Source organism: Rhagoletis pomonella, unplaced genomic scaffold (assembly GCF_013731165.1).
Source record: "Rhagoletis pomonella isolate Grant_MI unplaced genomic scaffold, Rhpom_1.0 Rhpom_scaffold_00007, whole genome shotgun sequence".
Classification (NCBI taxonomy): Eukaryota; Metazoa; Arthropoda; class Insecta; order Diptera; family Tephritidae; genus Rhagoletis; species Rhagoletis pomonella.
Window position 1 is genome coordinate 10645459 of NW_023458561.1, and position 7372 is coordinate 10652830.

The window sequence follows — 7372 nt, forward strand, 5'->3', positions numbered from 1 at the left end:
TCCGTCCGAATTCCGGACCACTGCAGTGTCTATCAGGCAGAAGTTTTAGCTATAAAAGAGGTGGCTGTGTACCTTAGTACACATGCCGTAACGAAGACTACGATTAATATTTTCTCGGATAGCCAGGCGGCCATTAAATCAATGAACATGGTAATGCTGAGGTCGAAGGTTGCGCAGGAATGCCTCGCAGCTCTAAACGATATTAGCACCGTGTTCAAGGTCAGCCTCATATGGGTTCCGGGACACAGAGATATTGAAGGAAACTGCAGGGCTGATGAGCTAGCCAGGAAAGGTACGAATCTACCCCTATGTGAAAACAGGGGCACTATTGGGATACCCATGGCAACCTGTGTTCTGCAGTGGTACCACAATGGACCTTCAAAAGGTCTAAGTGAGTTGGTAAATTGAACCGACTGCCACATCAACCTAACCTAACCTAAAACTTTATTTTAACGAGAAGAGGCATTTCATGTGTTCGCGGCCACCTCTGTGCGCGACCTCTTAGGATTTGGATGAAAGTTAAAGAGATTGAAGGTCTAGGTGACATGAATATATGTCCAGCATATTTTGCCGATATGACGTAGGGTTGCCTATTTACACGGAACCTAAATTTTAAGAAAACGCCATACATACCTTTCTTTGAAGTGCTGCATTTTGGAAACCTTTTAACGAAACTTAATGAAAAAACAATGTATTTCTTACGTCTTATTATGGGCTTTAATTTTAAAGTTTTTACATTAATGTGCAACGTATAAAAAACCAAAAGAAAAAATAAACATTTTTCTTTTTGATTTTTTTTTTGATTATAGCATTTTAAAAAATTTGTATTTTTACATAAAAACATAGATCTTCTAACGCTCGAGCAATATGATAAATAGACGTTGAAATTTTATGAAGTTGTATATTTACGAAAGAGGAAAGGTGTGTAAAACCCAAAAAAAAAAATGAATAAATGCTATTAACTTTACCAAAGGTCTGAAATCATGAAAGTCCCTTCAAGGAAATGCCAGAATTGAACTTTGCTGCAAGTTCACATGGGAAATCTGCTTACGACGTGATTGGAGGAAATTTTAAGAGACTAGCAGACAGAGCAAGTCTTCAACCCCTGATGTTACAACAAATTCGTACACCCGAAGCCCTCTACCAATAGGGTGCTGTATGTTTCCAATGGGATGCCTGTAAAAAATAACTGCCACTAACTTTTCAGTGGACTTTATTTCGACTATGAGTACGTGCCAATTACTTTAATCCTATTTTAAAATAGTTTAAAAGGTTAAATACATCAAGTTAGGGAACTTAATATTCTTATTTAACGAATCTTTAAATCAATAAATAATTTTTTTCATTTTAGTTTTTATTGTTATAAAAGCGTGTTATTGGTTTTCTTTTAAACTATAATTTTATTACTCATTAGGTCTATTTTTTTACACACCTTTCCTTTTTCTTATTTTAATAAAAGGACTAATCTCGAAGCTATCATTGGAGGTCTAACATTCTTTTGCAATAAGTGATGTTAAAGTTGATGTTGTTGATGTTTCGGTTTCATTGCAAAAGAATATTAAACCTCCAATGATAGTTTGGCTTTGTATTGCGCTTGGCAAATTTGTAAAAAAATATTTTGTACAAAATCAGTAAACCACTAGCTTAGAGTAAATAGTTAGTTTTATTTTACAGGAGAGGAAAAAACTTCTCCTAGCCATTTTCTTCAAGAATTTTGTAAAACTTTTAATAAAATATTTTACGTGTTTAAAGCAAAGAAAAACTTCATACGAATGAGAAGGATTCGTTGCTAATTAAAAAAGTTCGATTTTTTTTAGAGCTCCATATTTATTTCATTTAATATCAGATATTTTATCATTCAATATCAGTTATTTTACTTCGTTTAATATCAGATATTTACCTTCTTCAGTTCTTTTCACGAATCTATCCATATGTTTCGCTTATCAAAGTACACGCTGAAACAAGAAAAAGCTGGTAAATGTATCTTTTATTAAAAGGTGCTGCCAGGTTGTGTCAAATGCGCATGCAAAGTGATAATAAGTGATAAAACAATAATGTAAGAAAAACAAAATCTATCGATAGTATTGACAACTATCGATGGTGGTACGATAGTCCAAAACCATCGATAGTGTCGATAGTGCCATTGATAGTTTCAGACCACTAGATTAGGTCGAGACGAACGCGAACATATAACACCTTTCCTTATTGCACCATGATTTTCGCGCAAATGAAAATGTGGCTGTAAAACTACCAAATTTCTGACAATTTTTGTGAAGAGAAAAATTCTGATAATTATTACTAGCCAAGAGCAATATGTGGTCACCGTTAGCAAAATATTGCCTGATAACTTTATCAAGATGTAGCCTGCGGAGAGAGCATACAGACGAATGCAGTTGTTTATTGTAATGTTGTAAAGTTTATACGCCTTTATCATTTTTATAATTTTTTATTTATTTTATTTTTTTGTATTTGTATTCGAAAAATTATATGTTTCAATGGACACATCGATTTGAGTAAATGATTTAGATTTAGATATCGTTTTTATAACAATTTATTCGAGAAAAATAAAATATTTAATTTTTTTTTTTGGATTTTCGTTGATTTTAAATATGCTATCCTAAAATGATTGATATCAAATAAAACACCTCTTTTCGAGTGGCGGAAGCTGAACTAGAAACACAATGTTTATGATATGAATTTCATGACGAAAATCATACGCATTTTTTAACTGCCTCGGAAACTGACGGAAAATATTTTTATACAAGAGCGCACTTGTGCACATAGGTATTTAGCCTTATCATGAGTTCCATTTTCCTCGAACCGGTTTACTTTTCACTTTTGGTTTCCATGTATTTGGTATGGGCGGAATACAAATTTTCTGGTGAACCTTTTTTCAGGCGAAACTGATTATAACTTTGTGCACATAACGGTTGTCTGCAACAGTCAAAGCGATCAAGATAGAAAAATTTATATATAAAAGCGCAGCATGGAAAAAGAAATCGATTAAGCAAGTTGCTGTATTGTGGACAGGATTAGAACTACGGCAAGCCTAAACCGAAGTAAATGAAGTGAAAAAACGTAGCAGAAAATAAAATTTCGGTGTAGATATTTTTATATACATATGGCCTAATTCATAAAAAATAAAGTAGGTTTAAAGAGCTTTATAAAATGACATATTCATACATTTTTCAGTTTATAAACCTATTTTGAAGCTACTTTATTTTTTATGAATAAGACCAATATTATGTTGGCTCGTCATAATGTGCCTTTTTAGTTAAACATGAAAATAATGCATAACAATAACCTGTAATCGTGTCCTGCGACTATACTATTTAGCATCTATAAAGGAATAGAAACGTAATAATTTTCCATATTTCTTATATAATATTCTAAGTTTTGGTTTTTTTGGTGAACGTTAGTTCACATTTTTTTTAATAGGACTGTAAAGGTTAAAAAAAATTATTCGTCGGATAATTTCAGGGAGTCATTGTACAAATGAAGCACCGATAAAAACCAATATCTCAAAAAAATTAACATTTGAATACTATTTCACGGCCTTATAAATCTCTTTTTTTAGAAAATTTCAAAAGTTAAGAAATTACATACGTACAGTGTAATTGGAAGCCAATCACTCTTTGACCTCTTCTATTAAAAGCAAGTGTAGTATTTTTTAACGAAAAATGTATTTGAAAGCCACATAAATTTTAAAAGCTACTTGAAAAAACGGCCCTAAGACAATTTTTTGAGTTAAGATACTGCAATAAATGCTCTATTATTTGGGAAAGAAAACTGAAATAGATCGTGGGTAAATCGGAGTTATCCCACTGCCAGGCAAATGTTTTTTTACATATTTTTTTGATCTTTTAAATATTATTTAATGTTTTTTTAATGTAATTATAGTTGTTGTGACCTTTTTAATTAAAACAAAAAAAAAGATTATATACTTGAAATAATTATATTGCTACGATTATCCTTGAAACCTCGTCCGGATTTCCCAAATATCCTACGGCTCGTATCGCTGGATTGTTAAATAAATGCTAACGATGACCAAATTGTATTACAATTAACTTTATTGTACAACAAACAATTTACAATACTTGCTAATACAGTAAAAACACTTTACAATACTTGTTAATAACAACGCTTTACTAAACTTGTTAACACAATTAAACTTATAGCTTGCTTATTCGCAACTCACTTCTCTGCTCACTTTACTTGTAGCTTGCTGTCTTGTAACTAACTCACTTCGCTGTGGCGGCGCCCTTTTATACCTGCGCTGGCACTTATGGCAACTCTAGAACATTCTGCAGTTTGAACACAATATGAGTCACAATATGAAATACCACAAAAAAATAAAATAAAATAAAACAAGCGTACCCGGTGAACTTCGTCTCACCCTACATTTATACCCTAACATAACCTACATAATTGTTTAGCGTTGATACAATCTAAAGAAATAAAAAATTTCGTGTACAAAATCTTTGGAAAATCTATCTTCCGGAATTTTCCATTCAGAAAATATTTTCAGTTTTCCTTGGATAGAGACAATCACAACAAAAAAAGGCAGCTCATATAGGACAATCTTTTCGAGAGCTATGCTCGGTATTACGTTAACAACTTTATTTTTTACATATATATAGATATTTAAATTTTTAAATAGTTGGCAACCCCCTTAAAAATTATTACTTCTGGTTAAGAGTGTATTTAAAGGCCTTTCATTCCCTGAATGCGTTGCAATATTTTACTCGATTTATACTAAGTCACTAAAATTTTAAGCGGGTGGCAACCCTATTAAAAATTTGTATTTTTTAGCTCAACCGTTGAATTGAGAGAGACATTCCGATGAATTTTGTCAGAGTGACAATTGTCAGCACCATTGTCGACAACATTCCAGTATGGTCACTGTCGCTTTCTAAAAACATTCACAGTTGCCTACAAGCGTATATGAAACAGAAAAAATTTCGACAACAATTCCGGCTCTGAAATTTTAAAGAAACATCGACAATTGTCGCACTGTCACGTTTATGAAATAGGCCCCAGAAAATCTTCATTACTAATTTATGTCATACTACAAAAACAAAAGTGTAAATGTGATAGTATGTTTGCCAAAAGTGCTCAGCAATGTCTTCTAGGGTACCTTCTATCTATCTCAACATGCCGGATACGGAGACAACCAGTTAGATTGGTTGATATTTTTATGCTTTAACCTGTCCAGTGTTGCCATTGGAGCCGTTTTCCGGCTAGATTTAACCGGTTGCGATAGCAAACAGCCGGAGATATTTGGGTTTAGCCTGCAGCCGATTTGTTAGCCGTTTTGTAAAAAAAATTAGCCCTTTTTAGCCGATTTTGCTATTTGCCTTGTTTTCTTAAAATTCTAATATACGTGTTTCCATTTTTGACTAAGCGATCCAAAATCTGTTAGAAATGGCTACTAGCCTTATCGCGGAGAAAATTTTCATGTCAGGCAGTGTTATATAAAATTGGGCCGATTTCGCTTACTTTTATTTTAAACGAATATATTTTGTCTAAAGAAATCCATAGAGTAATACCATGTCCCCACCAAAAAGTTAACCATCTCGAATCGAACTTAACCACATCACTAACTATTGGTGTCCACACTGCGGTTTGAGGTTTATAAAACAGTACAAATGTAAAGAACAGTGTTCGGCTCTCCAAACCTCGATTCAGGACTAAATCGCTGCAAAAATCGGACCAAAAACAAATTTTCCGTACCAGATTGAATTTTTTATTTTTGTTTCTGACATTAATTGTTTGACTAAAATATTTTCTATTCATGCAAAAAAAGAACGCGAAGCAATGCAAGGATAATATGTTACATATTTATGTAGGTAATTTTTAGCATTTTCTATGCAGTAGAACGTATCTAACACTTAATTTTTTAAAAAGCAAACCTTTTCTACTTTATATAAATTTCATTCTACATATATTTTTTTACAACTTAAGTAAAGTTCTGCATCCGCCAGTTTGTACAGCCATACGTCAAAAAATAACGAAGTTAATTTATTGACGCATTGCTATGAAAGGGTTACTTTTTAACAGTGAGATTTGGCTACTTTTCAATTTTTTTACTGAAACCGGTGGTGAACACTCAAAAAACGGCCCCAAGAGGGGCATAACATGAAGAAAACGGAATAGATTTGAAGTCCAGCGGAGTAGAGGAGTAGATTTCAATTTTTTTTTAAAACAGGAGTAAATCTAATCTGATTTTAATTGAGTCCAAACACTAGTAGGGAACGAATTCTTTACATTTCAACGCTAATGACCCTCAGATGGCGGGAAAACACAGGGTTGTATCAGACTTTCGACGTGGTTTCGAGTTGGTTAGCTTTTAACCGTCTCAGTGAAATGGTTTAGTGCTGTCATTTTTATATGGCGAAACTACGCTAAATCAAGTGGGTTATCGGGATAACCAACTCAATAGCCATAACTACGTGGTTAGCTCCGGTGGGGACATGGTATAAGGCTGCCATAATCCTGAACCCATCGACCAGGACACTTATAATCCAATTAAAAAACGAAGATACAAGTGAAAATGGTGCCAATGTATTCCCTATAAGTACAGTTGCTTTGGTTCTAATATTAGCTCTGATCCAATACTTTTCGTGAAAAGTCCTGTAAAACTGCCAAACAGCAAAATTACTCTCTGAAGTGAGAGTAAAAGGTGAGTAACAACAAAAAGTACGGGAACAAAAAAAAACATTCTTGTAAAAACGTCAACCAGTGATTGCTTGACACTTTTCATGATTTTACCAGAAGAAAAAGTTCGGGTAAAATCTTGCAACTTCATTCTCTACACAACTCTCCAAAAGTCGCTCTCATTTACAGGATTTTGAAGGATTTTGAAGTACGGGAACACTTTTCCTGCAACTTCCTGCAAGTTCGTGTAAAATCCTGTAAGTTCATGGAGTACTGGATTAGAGCTATTATAAGCAATGTAGTTTTGTGGCACAATCCCTAGAGCTGAATGAGTGATGATGATGAAACGCTCAAGTTCTGTATTTTTTTTTTTTTATCATAAAAGAAAACATTTCTCGTGACGGTGACGTAACTTGGAAAAAGCGGCGCCTTTAAGTGGTCTTGAATGTTTGCCTTACCACCGTTAGTAAATTTCCGCATATCCTACAACGCGCTTCATGGTCATTTTTGCCATTTTGTATATGCTTAACCTGAATATAATTTAGAAAGTTGTATCGTATTTACAATTTACTTAGAATTACAAATAGATTCAATAAGAATTTTAAGTATAAATAAACCTATTTGCTATAAACCTTAAATAAATTCCTTAAAGAGGTATGAGTTTTATGAATTAAGAAAAGCTTGCAAAGGGCTTCTTCAAAAGACGTCCTACAAA